The 19,672-nt window shown below is 38.5% G+C and overlaps 1 long non-coding RNA gene across 2 annotated transcripts; it reads right to left on the bottom strand.

Annotated features, from left to right (window-relative positions):
- Window positions 1-1,171: 1,171 nt before the first annotated feature.
- Window positions 1,172-17,007, bottom strand: LOC134815787 (uncharacterized). Of its 2 annotated transcripts, none has more exons than XR_010160294.1 (4): window positions 16,357-17,007; window positions 15,074-15,161; window positions 2,305-2,439; window positions 1,172-2,097 (listed from the first exon to the last, which is right to left on the bottom strand). It is a non-coding gene; the product is annotated as an uncharacterized LOC134815787 (long non-coding RNA). The 2 variants fall into 2 exon arrangements; XR_010160295.1 differs by lacking the exon at window positions 16,357-17,007 and adding an exon at window positions 15,365-15,402.
- Window positions 17,008-19,672: the final 2,665 nt, after the last annotated feature.

A 19,672-nucleotide genomic window follows, 5' to 3' on the forward strand; every position in this document is an offset into this window, starting at 1 on the left:
AATGTTTTTTTTTGTTTTTGATTTTTTTTGGGTAAAAAAAACTAAAATCCGACAAAAATCCGGCAAATTTTTCCAGCCGGATCCGGATTCAGCTGGATTTCCGGTCGGTCGCGGTTCCTACTGAACCAAACGATCGGATTCTCAGGTTTTCCTTCTTTGCAGGGGACTGTGGTCATTATCACTATAGGATAGATCATGACCACTGTAATTTAGAGTAGGTAGTGCGCCATCGACAGTGAGCCGCGCGTGCCGACTGTATAGTCAGACTCAGTGTAATAAGCGCCAAGCGCGAGCACAAAACTTTTTTTCTCCGATTTCGATAAATTTGGTACCAAAAGTTGTCTAAAAATGCGAATAAAATAAATCCATTGTGTAACAATTTTCGGAAAAAATGCTACACGGCGCTTGTTTGCCGCGCGTGCTTTTTTCGCACAAATTTTTAGTTATTGGCTTGCTCTAACCAAAGCCCTCTCGCTTGCAGTAGCGCGCGACCGCCGAAGGCAAATATATTCAACTTGTGAAACAAGCTTACCTGAGGACCCCAGGCTATTATGTTCATTAACATAACCGAATAAAGATTTGGCGGAATGACAGGCTGAGCGCGGCCCAGTAAGAAACAAGCGCGTCACGCAGTACGCGTATACACATGGCTATGTGAAGTTATTGGCCTATAACTGTCACATTTGATTCACGATGTCAATCCTTCGCAGCTCGGTGAGGCACAGTGGTGCATCTCGCCGATCTACCGAAGGATTGATGCATAACAACAAGACACGCGCTAAAGACGCGCATTTTCTGAGTGATGTTAACGATAGCTTTAAATTCACTGATGTCATTATTATTCAGCGTGACCGGTAATAGTTTAAAAATCAGAAGGAGAAAACACATGTTTAAATTACTAAAAAAGGATTATCACTTTACAGGATTGAATTTAAATATAGTCATAATAGATAAGAGAGGAATTTGTTTCCCTTTGAATCAATCAAACTAGATGAATTGTTGTAAATACTTAGATCAAACTATCAATCTACAGGCTATCGTCAAACATGTTGCAAGGCGTCATCTTCAGTGACATAATAGATAAGAGTTTATTAACTATCATGCCAACTTTAGAGACGGTAACCACATTAAACTAAAGTTTTCCCAATCAAAATAAAGGGTTTATACAAAATAAAAGGTTTATGCACTAGACTGCGAGACAATTAACCTTATGCAATGCAGGTTAGTATAACTATAATATCGGACTGAGTTGAAATTTCTGAGAGCATGATACCCCAAAATAAATATATGCCTGTGTCTGGCAATAGCGTTCAGATGGCTTCCGAACTTGTGCGGATAAGATAATATAAAAAATACAAATAAACTATAATAACAATCTGAAAATTAATGTATCAGTACAGATCTTATACTCGAAATCAGGCACTTTCAAAACATTTCTCTTAAATTATCTTTCTTAACACCGTTCAATTGTAACTTTAAATTAAAATATTATGATGATCCGGACGATGATAAATATTAAATTACAACTGATTATATTTATGGATTTCGGCCTGTCGATGCTGGAAGCTGATCAGCTAATCGTTAATCGTTACCATGTGACAAGAATAGTATGATGAACCTCCCAATCAGTATCTATGTATCAAAAGAAAATATTGATCTAATTCAACTCGTCGGGAGCCCTTTTGAAACATCTCGAAGTTAGAGTGCAGAGTGCATGATTACTGATTATCAGCACGATTGGGTGAAACAAAGACGAAACCGTGTGTTGATTAGAATTAAAAGAGGAAGATATTTAGTGATAAATTGTGCACTCTTGCATTTAAGTTTTAATTGTTAGAATTGTTCGATGTAGGGCCTTTAATTTAACCTAATACTAATGCAGTAACTTAATACTTGGTAAGTCTAGGGAAAACAGGTGCTAGTTGTCGGAAATGAAATGGAGTCTGTTCCTGATCGAAGTTACATGATGCTGATAGATTTGATGCAGCTCAGCACTCAGCAGCCACTGTCTTCAAATAGAGTGTTCCAGTTCTGCAATCTGCAGTCTCAAATGTTTTCGCCCAGCTTTTCTTTTCATCGTGGTTATAGAAGACAGACCTGAAGAAATACTAGTATAATGATAATATAGGTAACATGTCCAGAATGAGTAAAATTGTATTATCGGCAAATTTACTTATGTGAAAACTCCCAACAGGGTGGCGCTGGCCCAGAAGTAACTGCACACAAGCAACCCTTTAATGATCACGCACGTAATTTGTGTGAAAATATGTAACTCATTTAACGAAGTCAGTGAAAAGAACCTACCTTTATTTACCAATGTCGATTTTTTGCTTGTGATGAAGTAGTCCTCGCAAATGTGAGATATGTATGTAGTTTGTTTTTAAAAGTAGGATTGTAGTCATAGTCGATGTATAGCGACGGTAGTTTACCAGCAGCTCCCTGTACAAATAGAAATGTGGTTTTTATATAATATTACTAGTTAAATTAATGAGTACAATGCAGGAATAAAAAATGTGTCTTAAATGTTTTATATTTTAAATGTGTTATAATTATATTAACCACCTTATATTCGTATAATATGTACTCACAAACAATGATAGTCCCAACTGTTTTTAATTGCTTATAATTTAAACCTTCTTATTAAATAATTTAGATGACTGTGTCTGATCTAAAATTGCACGAGAAATAGAGAAAATTAGGTCTCAGACAGAACTCGACCGGGATATAACCGGCGCAGCCGGAATACCGGCTGGTATTTGGCGATTTAGTACCGGTGCCGGCCGGGATTTTGGTTTTAGCCGGGATTTTTCCAAAATAAATTCAGTTTTTCTCAACGTTAATTTGAGTCCAAAATTAACAAATCTGTGAACATTTTCCTAAAACATTTTGACGAAGTCATTGAACAATAGAGACTGGAGTCAATCTATATTTAACATAATCATGGGTGTACGAATTATGGACTTCTTTCTGACTTATGACTTAATTATTGTGACTAAGTGTCACGGCTCACGGTCTTGTGTTACCGAGGGACAAGTAAAACAGAGTTCTCCGGGTAAAGAAAGCATTAATAAATGCTATTCAGTATTCATCCTATTCAATTATTCAGGTAAGGTGATGTAAACTGTAAAGTGATAAGCTCCAACGTCAAACACCATGTTCAATTAAATAAGTTTAAGTAACCAATACCAGATCACAGGATTGTTATAGTTACGGAGACTGTTGGAAACGATGCAAACCAGGATCGGACTCCTATCAGAAATAGTCGACCACCGGTCCAGCCTCCCTCAAACTCAAATGCCCTACCACTACCCCAGACCACATCCACCTCTTCAGCCAGGAACAGCGCTCCCACTATACCACTACCAGCAGTTCCTACCGCCTCAGAGGATACACTGCACGTGCCCGTTATTCCTCATGCCTCGTCTTAAATGTCCAGTCCATGAATCCTGTGCATCAAGTGCGAGTATATGGGAAGTGCCAAAAATCTCAGCTCTTATTCAGGAGAAATCCAAAAACCACTCGTTACCGTTTATTGCACTTACGGAAACGTGGCTCAAGTCCTACATGTCAGACAAATACAAAATGTGCATCACCTCTTTCTCCTGCTGAGCAGAACCTCCCCATTAAAAGTAAACAAATTTGCATCGCCTCCCAACGACAATCCAGATATATTAAGCAGCAGAGACAATCATTTAAGGAGACTTCGATATCTATCAGGATCATGATTATACTGCATGAGAACTCAGCACTTCAGGATGAAACATATAATATTTGGTTTTCTCGATTTCATTCATATTTAGACAGAAGTCCGTGTAGATAATTGGTTATAGAATAATTGGATATAATTTTATGCGAAGTTGTGTCTGCGAAAATATACGTGTGAACTGGTCATCCCGCAAATGCTGAAAAAGTAGATGTTACCTATCATAAAATAACCGCTCGCACCGTACAGTGTACACGACAGAGTTGTGACTGCGTTTACAAATTCTTTATCATATTGATGTGTTGCCATGGCAACCGAAACTCCATCGGAAGATCGGCCTGTAAGGCATAATCATGATAATACACAGTATCAAAACATTGCCATTGATATCATAGCAACATTCCAGAGATTAGATTTTGTGTGTGTAAGAAAATGTATGTTATAGTATTATACAGTCTGCTAGAACATTCCGTTTACACATGGTGGCCGATAACAACTTGTTTAATTTATCTCCGAATTACACACAAATTTCTGAAAGTTTCGTAGACTTAAATCAATTACAGAGGGTGTGGCTATTGGCCAGCCCCTCTATTTCACTATTATGGTTGAAACTATAAGAATACAGATTATATTGTTACAGTGATTTTACAAAAGTCGAAACAGTAAACACCAATTTGTAGGATACTTTAAATCACACCAAAATTGGTCCCAGAATGCAATGAAATCTGATGGCGTCTTTTCAGTGAAAAAGAGGCCACACTCTCTGTAATTGATTAAAGTTTACGAGACCTTTAGAAAATGAGTTAGATAACTTGCAACTTAAACTAAGATAAATTGAGTATTTATACTCAATTTATCTTAGTTGCATGAGTAATATATATATACTACCCACTATACCACTACCAGCAGTTCCTACCGCCTCAGAGGATACACTGCACGTGCCCGTTATTCCTCATGCCTCGTCTTAAATGTCCAGTCCATGAATCCTGTGCATCAAGTGCGAGTATATGGGAAGTGCCAAAAATCTCAGCTCTTATTCAGGAGAAATCCAAAAACCACTCGTTACCGTTTATTGCACTTACGGAAACGTGGCTCAAGTCCTACATGTCAGACAAATACAAAATGTGCATCACCTCTTTCTCCTGCTGAGCAGAACCTCCCCCTTAAAAGTAAACAAATCTGCATCGCCTCCCAACGACAATCCAGATATATTAAGCAGCAGAGACAATCATTTAAGGAGACTTCGATATCTATCAGGATCATGATTTTACTGCCTGAGAACTCTGCACTTCAGGATGAAATATATAATATTTGGTTTTCTCGATTTCATTCATATTTAGACAGAAGTCCGTGTAGATAATTGGTTATAGAATAATTGGATATAATTTTATGCGAAGTTGTGTCTGCGAAAATATACGTGTGAACTGGTCATCCCGCAAATGCTGAAAAAGTAGATGTTACCTATCATAAAATAACCGCTCGCACCGTACAGTGTACACGACAGAGTTGTGACTGCGTTTACAAATTCTTTATCATATTGATGTGTTGCCATGGCAACCGAAACTCCATCGGAAGATCGGCCTGTAAGGCATAATCATGATAATACACAGTATCAAAACATTGCCATTGATATCATAGCAACATTCCAGAGATTAGATTATGTGTGTGTAAGAGAATGTATGTTATAGTATTATACAGTCTGCTAGAACATTCCGTTTACACATGGTGGCCGATAACAACTTGTTTAATTTATCTCCGAATTACACACAAATTTCTGAAAGTTTCGTAGACTTAAATCAATTACAGAGGGTGTGGCTATTGGCCAGCCCCTCTATTTCACTATTATGGTTGAAACTAGGGGAAGCTGGGGTTAAATGAAACACCAGGGTCAAATGAAACACGGCTATATCTCTAGTACTATTAACTTGTCATGGCTTAAAACAGGCGGGATCGACTTCTATTGAATTACCTATTACATATACCTTTCCTAGAATATATGAGAAAAGTTGATTATAGAGTTACAATCTACTTCCTCTCCACTTCATCTTTCCCTAGAATGTTGCGCTTAACATTTGTTGCCTCTGTGCTTGAACCAATTACATTTACCGAATGTTTCTTGATTTAATCTTCAACATTAGTGATCGTATTTAAGTATTCTAGTGGTTTTTAAGCATAGGAACATACAATTAACATGCTGTATTGAAAAACTCTCACCATATACGATTTGGTCAAATGAAACAGTACCCCTTAGGGTCAAATGAAACGTTTCATTTGACCCAAACTGCCGTTTCATTTGACCCACGTGTCTACTTTAATCAACATTATCGTCTTATAATAAGCTCAAATGTACGTAGCTGCTGCTTATCTATCGTAATAATAACATGGCACAACTTTCTCCACCGTTTTATAGCAAAATGTGGCGCTCTAAATAAGTCAAATTAAGTCAAATGCTACCTACAACGTAAACTTTAAATGTTGTGAAGTTGTAACACAATCTCCAATGAATAATTACCTACCCCATAAGCCAATAAAAGATGGGAAACAAGAGGAAGCAGACTACAAGACAGTCATGGTCAGCAGAAGCAATGAAGAGGGCTCTACACGCAGTTTCAATGAAGAAAATGACCTATGGACAGGCTGCAAACCATTTTAATGTGAACAAGACCACCCTGTGGCGACGTGTGAATGGAAAGAATAAGGTGGCTAAGGATGCTGTTAAAATGCTCGGGAATGTGCGGTCAGTGTTACCAATGGAAGTGGAGGATGAACTCTTTGAGTATTGCTGCGAAATGGAGGAGAAGTTGTTCGGCCTTACAACTGATGATGTAAGAGAACTTGCTTTTGAATTGGCAGAGAGAAATCATGTGTTTGTTTGTTTGTTTGGGGACTGGTTTGTAAGCCAGCCAATGTTTACGAATATAATATTAATAACTTTATTACATAATCATAAATATATATCATAAATAGATCAAATCTGAAACACAAATTTGCACGCAGTTAATAAATTTATAAAAAAAAAGAAAATGAAAAAAAAGGTTTATTGCTAAAACAAAATATGGAGCACTCTGTGCTTCCAACAGCCCTTCAGACTCGCGCTAAGTTTGTTAGGGACTGATTTAGGATATCGCAGATATTGCTATGCCATGCCATTAGTTTGGATATGTAGTGTTTGTGATTGTTGAAATCGATTAATTACGGTTTGTGCTGATAGGAAAATAGTGATAGTGGGGAATGTGGCAGTGTAAATATGGACCTGGAATTTAGGATGTGTGGCTTATCCATTAATATTAGTTGCCGCTAGTCTGTGATCAGTTTGTTCTGGTTTTTTTGTGTGCAAATATATAATATTCATAGTTTATTTTTGTAATATCATATAATATATAGTACTTAATAATAACCATATGACTAATAACTGATTTACTAATTAACTAATTAACTAATTCACTAAACTGATATAATGACCGTTGTGTCCAGTAACTTTCAGACACGTTGTGACCTTCTTAGACCTGGAATATTATGTAATAAGAAACTGGGCCACGTGTCATCGTCATTTTCACTCTGCAGGTTCAAGAGCATGCGTTTTGTAGCCGATTTAAAAAGGTTTATGGAAAAAAGTGTGGGTAGGGTGCTTACATTTGCATTTACAGCATAAATTGAGAGTAAAGGTCCTTTGAAGAACATCGAAGATCTGAAATGTGTGGTGTTGTACTCGGCTAACCAGGATGCTGCGGTCACGTGATCTGAGTTTGCAGTGGGTGCATTTTCTGGGATAGTCATACAGATTTGTTGAGGGACTGAGCTGCGGAAATGTTTGATTCGGTGCATGAGAATTAGTGTGTTTTTTACAATAACACTGTGCACCGTGAGTATACCATTGTTATTGAAAAATTGTTTTGTGTGTTCTGGCAGTCGACCGTCTTTGTAAAAGTAATTAATGTGACCTGGCATTACTGCCCTGATACCCTGTTTTTGTCGTGAGAAGAGTGATTCAATGTGATTTTTTGCTGCAAACCCCCATACAATTGAACAGAAGTTTAAATGCGATTGAACAAAACTTTGATATATCTGTAGCCTTATTTGAATCGATAGGTGACGTTTTATTTTATACATAATTCCTACATACCGCATCATTTTTGATCTAACAGCTGCTATATGCTTAGACCATGTTAGTTTATCATCCATTATAACGCCAAGGAACCGTGCTTCCCTTTTACGTTCTAATTGTGTGTCTGCAATATGAATATTTGGAGTATTATCAGTATTTCTAACACCGAAAAGCATATAGCAGGTCTTTTTTAGATTAAGTGCAAGTCCATTACAGTCAACCCAGCGTACAAACTCGTGGGAGAATTGGTTGAATTTTTGTATAACATCGTTTGCATTTTTGCCTTTTATTATGATGTTCGCATCATCAGCGTAGAGTATAAACTTTATCATACTGTTGATATTTGGCATATCATTGATGTAGATTAGGAATAACAAAGGTCCCATAATACTGCCCTGCGGAACTCCGTATGTAATAGGTTTTAGAGCTGATTTAATACCATTCAAACATACATATTGCTGACGTGTGCTCAGGTAGGATTTAAACCATTGCAAAGCTTGCCCACGGATTCCATAGTGCTGGAGTTTGTCAATCAATACATCATGAGACAAAACGTCAAAAGCTTTACTAAAGTCGACTAGGAGTAATAGAGCAACTTCCTTTTTGGCAAGGGAATTCAGAATCGTGTGTTGAGCATCCAAAAGAGCATGCTCACAGGATCGGCCTGGCCGGAAGCCATATTGCCCTTCAAAGAGCGAGCCTTTCTTGTCAAGGAAGTCCATTACTCTATTATGCATAAGTTTTTCATACAATTTGGAAAAGGTGCACAGCAAAGATATGGGTCGATAGTTAGTGGCGTCGGATTTGCTGCCTCCTTTGTGAATTGGTATAACTTTAGCTATTTTGAGAGATGATGGGAAGATACCTTGACTAAATGATGTGTTAATGATTATGGACAAGACTTTACAGAAGGAGGGGCAGTCTTTTACAATTTTTAGGGGTTCAATTTTAGTGTCTTGAGTGGATTTATTCTTAAGCTTGCTAATAATTTGTTCAACTTCACTTTCGGTAGTTGGTCTTACGAACATAGACTGCGAAGCTGGGCTGCTAAGGTAATGTTTAAAACCCCCTGGATCGAATACAGTACGCGCGCTGATCGCATCTTTGATTTTTGTGGCAATGTTGGAGAAGTAAGAGTTAAAGTGCTCAGCTACATCACTGTCACTATTTATGATATTTCCGTCGGCGTTTTGGAGTTTAATTTTGTTATGAGATTTAGATTTTCTGCCAAGTAGAGTGTTGATCAGTTGCCATTGTTTCTTTGAACAATCTTTATACTTATCAAATTGTGTTTTGTAGTATTTGTCTTTTGCCTTATTGACGTGCTTGTCGCAGAATGCCTTATGCTTTTTGTAAGCCTTGTAGTTTTCCTCCGTTGGGTCCACTATTTTGGCATGGAATAATTTGTTTTTACGAGCACATGCAATTTCAAGCCAGGGTAGCATAAAAGGTTTGGGGTCCTGCCTTTCAAATTTGCGGCGCACATGATCGGTTTTCACTGGGTATGCCTCATCATAATGCTGACCGTATATTTCAATAAATTTGTTATATTGTTCATCAGCACAATTTTCACGTGTGACTTCCTCCCACATTTCGGATCCAATTAATTCTATAAATTTAAGGTTGTTCGACTCGTTAAACATACGTTTTTCAATATTCATTCCATGGTCGACTCTGTGTCGTTTGTTTCTACTCCCTGCAATGTGGCTGTATTGCCCAAGTGAGATAGTAACAAGAGTGGCTAGATGATCAGACAGGTCAACAGTAAGAACATTGCAGCTGTGTGTGTGTTGTACGTTATTGCTGTAAACATGATCTATAAGAGTGGCACTGTGATCAGTGATACGTGTGGGACGTGAGACTAGCTGAAAGAAACCGTATTTAGTCATAGTTTCAATCAAATTTTGACTATGTTTGTCAGTATCATAATGTGTAAGATCTACATTGAAATCACCGACTAATATAGTATGTTTTCTCGAGTGCCTTTCCATGCCGTGTAATAGGGAGTCAATGAGTTTGTTAAAATTATCAGGATTTTTTGATGCTGGTGACCGATATGTATTGACGATTATCTTTGTTTTGTTAAAGCCTTTGCAGTTATGGAGTTTTACCAACATGAATTCACCACTCTTGTCTGTCACATCAAAGTTTTGGGGAAAGAATTTTTCAATATTTTCAGACTCGCATACGCGCGTATTGATATAAATTGCTAAACCCCCACCACGACCAGAACTACGTATTGGATCTCGTAGCAGTGGTTCATAAAATCCCTCAAGCACTAGGTCATTAATACCATTAGGAAGCTTATCCTGCAAGAGATTAGTCTCGTTAAAACAAAGGACATCATACTTCGAGTACGTGAATATATCTTCTCTTAATTTGTCTACGTTTTTAAGAAGTCCCCGTATGTTTAAGGTAAATATCTTAAGATCACATGGTCCTGACGAACTTACATTTGTCGGCTCCATGTAATTGCAGCTAACTAAAATATCAGAAATCTCATTCCAATATTCGAGTTCCTGATCTTGGTCAATTGTATTTCCTATTTCGTTAATCAACTGATAGCGATCGTAGGGATTGTGGATTACGCCGGTGTGAGTATGTGTATGTAATGAGTATAGCTGATAGCAATGTACATAGTATCCCGGGATCATATTTTCACAGCAATTTCTGCATCCTAATAAGTCGGAGTGACATTTGGTATGTACTTTAGATTCGCACCAGTGGCAGGTTTTCAGGTTGGCGGGGGAGTAAATCCAGCCATTGCAGCATGTGCATTGGACTTTAAATTTAGGACCTATGACGGGCCCTTGTCTCGGTGGCTTTGCCGAGGGGCATGCATTTACTGGTAAGGCGCTGGAAATACAGTCATAACATATCCAGGCAGAGCCAGAATCTACAATTATTTTTGCCTCAGACTTAGATAACTTCATGCATTTCATATGTTTTATTTTGTCGCAGTGACTGCAAATTAGGAACGAACGTGATTTAGGAATACGTGTATTACATTTGTTGCAACGCTGAGATTCGTTCATAGAACTATGAGATAATGTATTATATTCGTTAGTATTATAGTTATATTATGATATATTTAAGAGAGTATAGACTTACTATTAATACAAAATATGATAATAATAACGTGACCTAGTCAGATACTTCTAACGATGACTTTCAGTCCTGTGTGTAGAAAGTACCGCGACTTATCTACAGTAATTAAGTAAACTTCACCTTTACCTTTATGATTGACCTTTAACTTCTCTTCTATTACTTGATGGCAGCAGCTCACCGTGCATGAGCCTAATTTCCATATGTACAGTAATGTATGTGTCGAATGTTCAGAGTCAAATGTACAGAGTCAAATGTACAGATCAGTCAAATGTACAGAGTCAAATGTACAGTAATGTGTGATGTATGTATAATGAGTACTGTGTAAATATCTGTGTAGATATCGTGTAAAAATTGCGTCGTCGTTGTCTGAGTACGGCATGAGGTTAGGAATTAGATAATATGAAATGATTGTTATGATGTAGGGACGTGGACTATTATCAAGCAGGGTTTATTTCGCGTTTTGCTGATAAGGTGTGATAGATAAGGTGGGAAGGTAGGGAATCTGGATAAGGGAAAAGTTCGTTTAAGTAGTTGGTTGTATTATGTGCTTTGTGCTTGAGTTTGAATTTGATTTGAAAAAATATTGTAAGATTTTGTTCAAATAAGTTACGTTTGTTTGATTAGTGAAATTGTTTGCGACTCAGCGCGAGTCTGGAAAGTTGTTCAGGATTCGATATTTTTGTCATGATAATTTGACATTAAGATATAAAATACGTCGTGCTCAGGTGCCAAAGTGGCCAGGGATTGGATAAGATATCATACGTTTAAAGTGCTCACGTAGAGGTAGGGGTCCTCGCCTGAACCCCAGTCCAATGAGCACACAGTTTACCCAGCAATCTGATAATACACTCTGTCCAATATAGTTAAGATGTAGACCGTCATGAGCGAGGTGAGCGAGACTAAAACTTGAGTTGTCGAAGAGTCTGAAGTTGTCATGGTGAAGGGAGCACTTAAACATGAGTTCATTAAGGTACTGGATGATGTCGTTGTGGGTGTTGAATCGGTCAGCATGTATCGATAGTGGACTGACTGCATCGAATAAGAACATAGTGCGCGGGAACTGTTCTATGAAACTTCTGATGTGATTATGCAGCAGGACGGCACTCGCTCTGTTTTTCTGGATATCGTTTATGCCAGCACTTATGAGTACAATGTCGGCTTGTTGAATCGATTCCCGGTGTTCCTTTAAGTCGCGGAGGAAAAATAAGTTTTCCCGGAACGCTATGACAGGTGAACGAAATTGAGAACAGTCAAAATTACAGTTTTTGCTGTCAGACAGTATCAGCACTCGTTTGGTCTGGTTCACTTTATGATGGGGTAGAGGTCGCAGCTGATGGCTGCTAGATTTTCTGGAATGTGCCGAGGCCAACTGTCTAAAGGTTAAGCTGATTCGAGGACCTTCAAAATCCGCCTGAGTTTGCGGAGGAACAGCATGGTCAAAAAGGTCCTGCGATTTTCGCGTCATAGTGTAACAGTCGCCGTGTTGAACTGTCACGGTTTCATCGCGATACTCGCCTGGAGGACGTCTACGAAAAACTAAATCCCTTTTACCCCCCAGGGAAATGGTAAGTATAGTGCTGTCGGGTACTATACACGATTCATCATCGGAATGAGGAGGTATACACGAGACGTGTGATTCATATTTGGTGATCATGCAGCTATTGAAATCCTTATAGTTGATGTTGTTTGTCCTGCACACATCATCAACTGCTACAAGTATTTCAGCAAGGTACGTCTCAGGGTCTAATTGCTTTGCCCTGTGGTACCCTCCTAAATACTTGTAAGGAGCATCGCCAAAATATGCAACCTTTCTATTCGAGAAAACTTTATCATAGGTTAATTCAGAGTCCAATCTCTTAAAGTCAAACCTCTGCAGCTGGTCACCAGTTTCGAGCTTGGAGAAGGGCTGTTCCACAGTCTGGACCGGTGTTGGTGGTGCAGGTATTTCGGGGAGGGTGGTTGTAGGTTGAGTAGGAGGGTGAGCAGAATGGTCACGTAGAGACTGGACAAGGGACTGTGCTTCACTAACGGTGTTCTGGAGGCCGGTCATCGCATCAGTGGACGATCTCGAAAAAATTTGAGTTAGAGAGATAAGTTTGTCAGTAGTTTCGGTTAATGTAGAGGTACACTTATGACTGTCAAGAATGTGTGCACGTAGCATTTTCTGCTTGGATTGCTTGCATAACTGAAGGTCATCTTCAGTCGCTCCAAAGAGCAGCAATTCACGGTCGAGTTGAGATACAATGAGTTTATCGACCAATTCCAAACAGGTTGCAGTTGAGAAACAAAACGGGCGTTCCGTCGATTCAGTCATGTAGAAAGGTAAACTTACGCTTCAAGGAGGGCTACGGTGGACTTATGTGGAAGGAGGGGCCCAATTAAATTGGGGCCACCGAGCCTAGGGGTCTCTGTTATCTGTAGTGTTGTAGTCAGTGTGTGTAGTATTAGCGTTTAAGCCACGTCACGATGAGCTGCTGCACTGTCGGCTTATCTATTTAGCAGCAAGACTAGATAACAACATAATGTAATAAAATGTTTGAGAAGTATGTCAAACACCCGTTCAATTTGGAAACTCGCAAGGCTGGCTGGGATTGGCTTCGTGGTTTTCGGAGGCGGTACCCAAGACTCACACTACGAAAACCCGAGAACACATCGGCAGCTAGAGCAAGAGGCTTCAACCTTACAAATGTCAATTCATTCTTTGACATCTATAAGAAGGCCATCCTCGATTTCCAACCTCACAGAATTTTCAACGTGGATGAGAAGGGTGTGTCTACTGTCCCCGACTCTGTGCCCAAAGTTTTTTGCCCTGAAAGGAAGAAAGCAGGTTGAAACAATATCTTCCGGAGAAAGGGGGCAGACAACAACGACTGTAATCTGTGGGAGCGCTACTGGACAGTTCGTACCCCCACTTTTTATCTTCCCTCGGGTGAAGCAGAATCCCGAATTGATGAAAGGTGCTCCACGCAGGGATCCATCCAGTTTAACTGCAAGACTGGCTGGATTCAAAAGGAAATTTTTGTGGAATGGCTGCGTCATTTTATCAAATTTACTGGGAGCACAACTGATAATCCCTCTCTCTTGATTCTTGATGGGCACTCTACCCATGTGAAAAGCCTTGAATATAAATTAAACTTTCATAGGCTTACAATAATACGTTTTGGGGGTCAAATGAAACGTATTTAGGGTCGAATGAAACGTTTCATTCGACCCTGAGGAGGCCTGTTTCATTTGACCCTGGTAATTTGAAATGCAGTAATTCTTAGGGTCAAATGAAACATCTAATTAAATAAACAATTATTGAATTTTAATGAATGAAGTGGGTTGATAGTGTTTAGAACGTTCTTAAGAGCTTGTGTACCCAATATGAGTATATCCCAATGTATGGTATTGATGTTGCATCCAAAAGTTTGTACCCGTTTCATTTGACCCCTACTTCCCCTATAAGAATACAGATTATATTGTTACAGTGATTTTACAAAAGTCGAAACAGTAAACACCAATTTGTAGGATACTTTAAATCACACCAAAATTGGTCCCAGAATGCAATGAAATCTGATGGCGTCTTTTCAGTGAAAAAGAGGCCACACCCTCTGTAATTGATTAAAGTTTACGAGACCTTTAGAAAATGAGTTATATAACTTGGAACTTAAACTAAGATAAATTGAGTATTTATACTCAATTTATCTTAGTTGCATGAGTAATATATACTCTCATTTTTTTAGAGCAAACGTAATTTAAATGGCTAAACACAATTCAATAAAATTTGGCTCGATCCGATTATCCAAACTATCAAATAAATGCGAAAATGAACCTTCTTTTGAAAACAATGTACACAAATATGTTTCGATTTGACAAATTTCTCGAACCAGTGGTGGTAGTAAGTCATACCAGAACCAATTATTTCAATTGGGCACTCAGTGACTGAGCTATTAATGCCAACGTTTGCACACTGACTTTTGGCCCACCCTGTATATTTATAATATACGGCTGGAAAAAATGTAACTGGATATCTGCCACAATGCTGCTATTATTAAGGTTAAAGTAACATTTAGCACATAAAGAAGTCTGGTTTGCTAGGTTTTAATTGGTCGTATAATAACAAATAAAAATGAGTTAAGACTACAAAAACGGTCGATAGAACCTAATTATAATACCTGTATCGAGAACTCGACTTCAATGCACTGATAGCGTTGGTACTAACATTCTATCAAATTATGTCATATCTTGAGACTTGATAGCTGCCTGAAACAGTTTTGAGTCAACATTATCGTGATATTCTAGAAATTGAAACCAATTCTCAACTTTAAAAAAGCAGGTTTCAATAAATGCCATAGAATTAAATTCTACCTTTTTAAATTTTAAGAATTTGTTGATTTATTAAAATTCTGTCTCAATTAATATATAAGGGTACATGCAATATATTTCGACACGCACTGTAGACTCACTTATTGGATTCGTGCTAGATGCTGTGTACGTCACCCTCTTAACCACCTCACCCTCTTAACCACCTCTTATCTATGGCGAAGATGAGGATGGTAAGTGCAAGTACAGTAATGTGAGGAGAGGATGGGTATCATTTAGCACATTTTTGCTGTAGGTGTAAAGTAGCTCTTAGTCAAGGAGTATATAAATGACGGCACGACAAGGTTCTGCAACAGATCTCTGAACATGTTATCTTGTGAGCGCCGAGTGAACACTTATAAGAACAAGGCCAGCGATGTAAGACAGTATCATTGACTTAGTCCATGCTGGGAGGAAAAAAGCAAGTACAGACGACCGAAAGGAGTCGTGGTTTGGGATCCTGAGTGGGTCTCGATATTGGATAGTGCTTTTATATATCGGACCTTATGATATTCTCAAGGTCACCAAGACGGCACAGTCTTATGGCGGGAGGTAACGGTACCATCTAAAGAGCAGATTGCTGAATCATACAAGTAAAAACTCTACCGGTACAGCAGTCTTACAGCAGACTGAGATTCAAGCGAAAGAATTGTGCTGTTATAATTATGCGGTTAAAGTTCTAGCACCGGGAGTAGTTGTTCACGGTTTGGAGAGAGCTGAGTAGGCTAAGTACGGGATAGAAGGGAAGAAGCAGCTCACTGTTCCAGATGGATCTACTTCTTATCAAGGAAGAAGGAGTGGTAGGTATAGTAAGGAAGATTGGAGCCTAAGAGTTAACTTAACATCTAGAGATACCACAAACTTTATCTCGTCGCCAATTGCGAGCTTTAACGGGTTTCCTCAAGTGACTCGATGGTTTAATTGTGACAAATCATGATACGAACTTTGATGAACCCATAATAGTATAGTGCAATAATACTATGATAGTATTCTCATAAGTTCTACCCTTGCAACCGAGTACAATGTACATACTAAGTGATATCAAGCTGCAATCTAAAATTTATTAATTGAATCTCAAAATAACTTCAAATTTTACCTAATAATTGCGACATCGTTGGAAGTGAGAAATAAAATACATTAAATTTTAATCCAATTCTGCGAGAGAAGATTTGCCCAGACAGCTGACAAGAATGTATTACCATACTTCCTGTAAATGTGGTAGTTATTAGGTCATATCAAACTTGAAAATTATGTCAAAGTTTTTCTCAGTCTCTGGTGTCAATCACCAGTAGAGTGCCCAGCCGCACCAAAACAACCTGCGATTTTTACGTGGGAAACATCGTATAATACACATGCTATACACTCTAGTTTTATAGCAGCTACTGATATCATGCGGCAGTATTAATAAGCATACAAATTCAGCGCAAAAAATTGTAAAGACGACACAAATTCATGCGGGATGTTAATAAATGTGTCCATGTTGAACTCAAACTCCGACAGAATAATATTTCAAATCGGATATATTATAATTAATCAAATGGTATCTGCTCATGTTCCGTCTATATAAACTACAAAACTTAATAAATTAGTGAAGTTCTGAAACAAAGATCACGACTAGGTTTTATCAAAATTGAAAAGAAAACCGATCGAAGTGCACTAGAGATATAGTTTAAGTTTAAAGGGTCATCATTACTAAAATCTCTTCCTAGCTCCTAGCAATCAAGTTGTTAATCCTAGTTCTACACCTAAACAAGTACAAAATTACAGCCTTACATTTTGAAATTTTTCGATATCCAGCTCAACAAAAGACTTTGATACCAATAATGCATAATGGGTACATACCGATGATCGGATGATCGGTGTTCGTAAATATTTGATTATTTATATAGTATTGAAGTTTAAAATCTTCCTATTTATGTAAGAATAACAAAAGGAATCACGTACTAGTGTGCTGTTACGAAAAACAACTATTTAATAAAAATAAATTAACAGTATTCGAGTACAAAACTAAAAATACAAACTCCAACATAATCGACAGACAAACTCAATAAATGAAGATTTCGTTGTGAAACGAGCTATATATACAGCTATAACGTAGCGCTCGACTCCAGTCTGAACCAAAATTAAGTCGCGTTCGTAGGAAATTGACCACCAGCTGCTGGTGGTTCGAATGTTGGTTTGCACACTACTGTGGTTGCGAGAAGCATTATTTGATGCGCGCGCGACCCAGTAGTGCATCGCGCTACAACTGTCACATTTTAAATTATTATCACATAGTTATTATGGTATCGTAATCAGCTCATCGAGACGAAACTTTTAGTACTAATATTTTAAGATTTAAAGGATTTTTTTTCAAAAGTTTTTAAATTTGAACAAATTTTCGAAAAATTTGGTGCTTTAAATATTATAATTTTGGTACCAAAAGTTGCGTTTGATTAAGCTCATTACGATTCTGTAAGAATTATTTCAAAACATTCAATATTTTAGGAGTTATAGGCATTTTAAGCAATAAATTAACCATTTTTCGTCCATGGTACACTTTTGCAATGCACAGGAGGCCCACATACATCTCAACGAATCGTGCCACACGGTGAATTTTCATTATTCACAGTCAACAGTTAGAGGCAACTTTTGGTACCAAATTTATCAAAATCAGAGACAAAAAATTCTGTGCCAACTCATGGCGCTTATTACAAATACATAGACTAGTGAATGTTTTTTAGCGCTAATTTCGGCCAGCACAATTTTCTTCAAACAAATAGATATTGAGTATCCTTCCCGACCTCCGATTGCAACAAAATTTGGTAAGTTTACTCATAGACTTACAAGGAAAGTGCAAGTGTCCGAAAAATTTAAAGCTTATCCAACCATCAAAAATTATGTTACAGCTAAAATGTAAAAGCAGCGTATTTTGCCCCATTTTGATTACTATATCAACTCCGATATCCACCGGCACCACATTTTTCGGACAGTTGTGAAAGCCCTATTGGAAGGTCGTCGCCAATTTTCAGAATGATCTCATTCAAGGAACCGAAGATATATCCGAATAATACGACAAAAATCAACGGATTTGGTCAAACTACGCGACTTTTACAACTACTTTTGCTCCAAAAGCCGCGCACCATCAAATATGGCACCTAGGCAAAACTCACTGATCTTTCTAAAAAGGTATGACAATTGACAAATTTGGTATTGTGAAAATTCTCACAGTCTCTAGAATTAGAAAACAGTGATACAAAAATTTTTAAAATCCGAGCAACTTTATTTTTATCGTGCACCCCCTATTTTGTATTTAGACTTATATTAGAGCATTGGAGCCCTGTGCTTACCCCGGTAAAATATTAATAAGTGCTTCTTTCTTCTTTCTTTCGATTTGTCGGCGTCGACAGTTAGCTTTCAGTTTCCTTACGGTGGCTTTCACAACGCGTCCCCATTCTCCAACTCCTGCTGCCGCGGACGGAAAGAGAGACTCCCAAATTATATACCATAAATATATTAAACATAGATATCGACAACAGACTCCGGGAGTCTTGAAGTTCTGTTACCAGCGCCCCTGGTGCAACCCCACCGGGTTAACGATGGAGAGACAGGGACTTCCAGGGGAGGTCATGGCCTGCTACGTGCAACTCGTAGGCAGTAGGAGTATGCAATTTTCATGTAACGTCACTGTAGACCGCTCCTCTATCGTTTTTTTGGGTGTCCTATCCAAAACCAAATCCTAGGGTACACGATACGTGGAAGCCTGTGAGCGTGTAGACCGCTCCTAGCTCTAACGTTGTTTTGAGTGTCCGATCCAAGACCAAATCCTAGGGTACACGAGACTTGGTAGCCTGTGAGCGTATAGACCGCTCCTCTATGAGTCTATCGTTGTTTTTAGTGCCCGATCCAAAACCAAATCCTGGGGTTACAGTTACACGTCATGTGGGAGCCTGTGAGCTTGTTAGTTTCCTACGGAACTCGGAAGGTGCCTGTGGGAAAAGCGGTTATGCTGCGGTTCTAAGGATAATATAGGCTATTAAAGCCTTTCTTTTGTTGTATAGATGGCTAGTCCCTTCCTTTGCATAGGTTAGAAACACCCATACACCTCCCGTTCGAGCCACCCACCCCACACCGCGTGGAGGTTCGGTGAGGTTTTTCGTGGGGCACGACAACTGAACCCAACAATCGGATTTTCAGGTTCTCCTTCTTCGCAGGGGACTTTGGTTATTATCACTATAGGATAGATCATGACGACTGTAATTTAGAGCATTGGAGCCCTGTGCTTACCCCGGTAAAATATTAATAAATGGAGAAAAACGTTAACTTCGTTTTCACCGCATTTGGTGAATCGTTTCTTTGGTGAATCGTTTTGTTGCTTGTAGTTGTATGAGTGCAATAATCCTTGGTAGTGAGAACTTATCCACAATCATGTC

This window comes from Bolinopsis microptera, chromosome 5, assembly GCF_026151205.1.
Source record: "Bolinopsis microptera isolate Bmic1 chromosome 5, MBARI_Bmic_1.0, whole genome shotgun sequence".
NCBI lineage: Eukaryota > Metazoa > Ctenophora > Tentaculata > Lobata > Bolinopsidae > Bolinopsis > Bolinopsis microptera.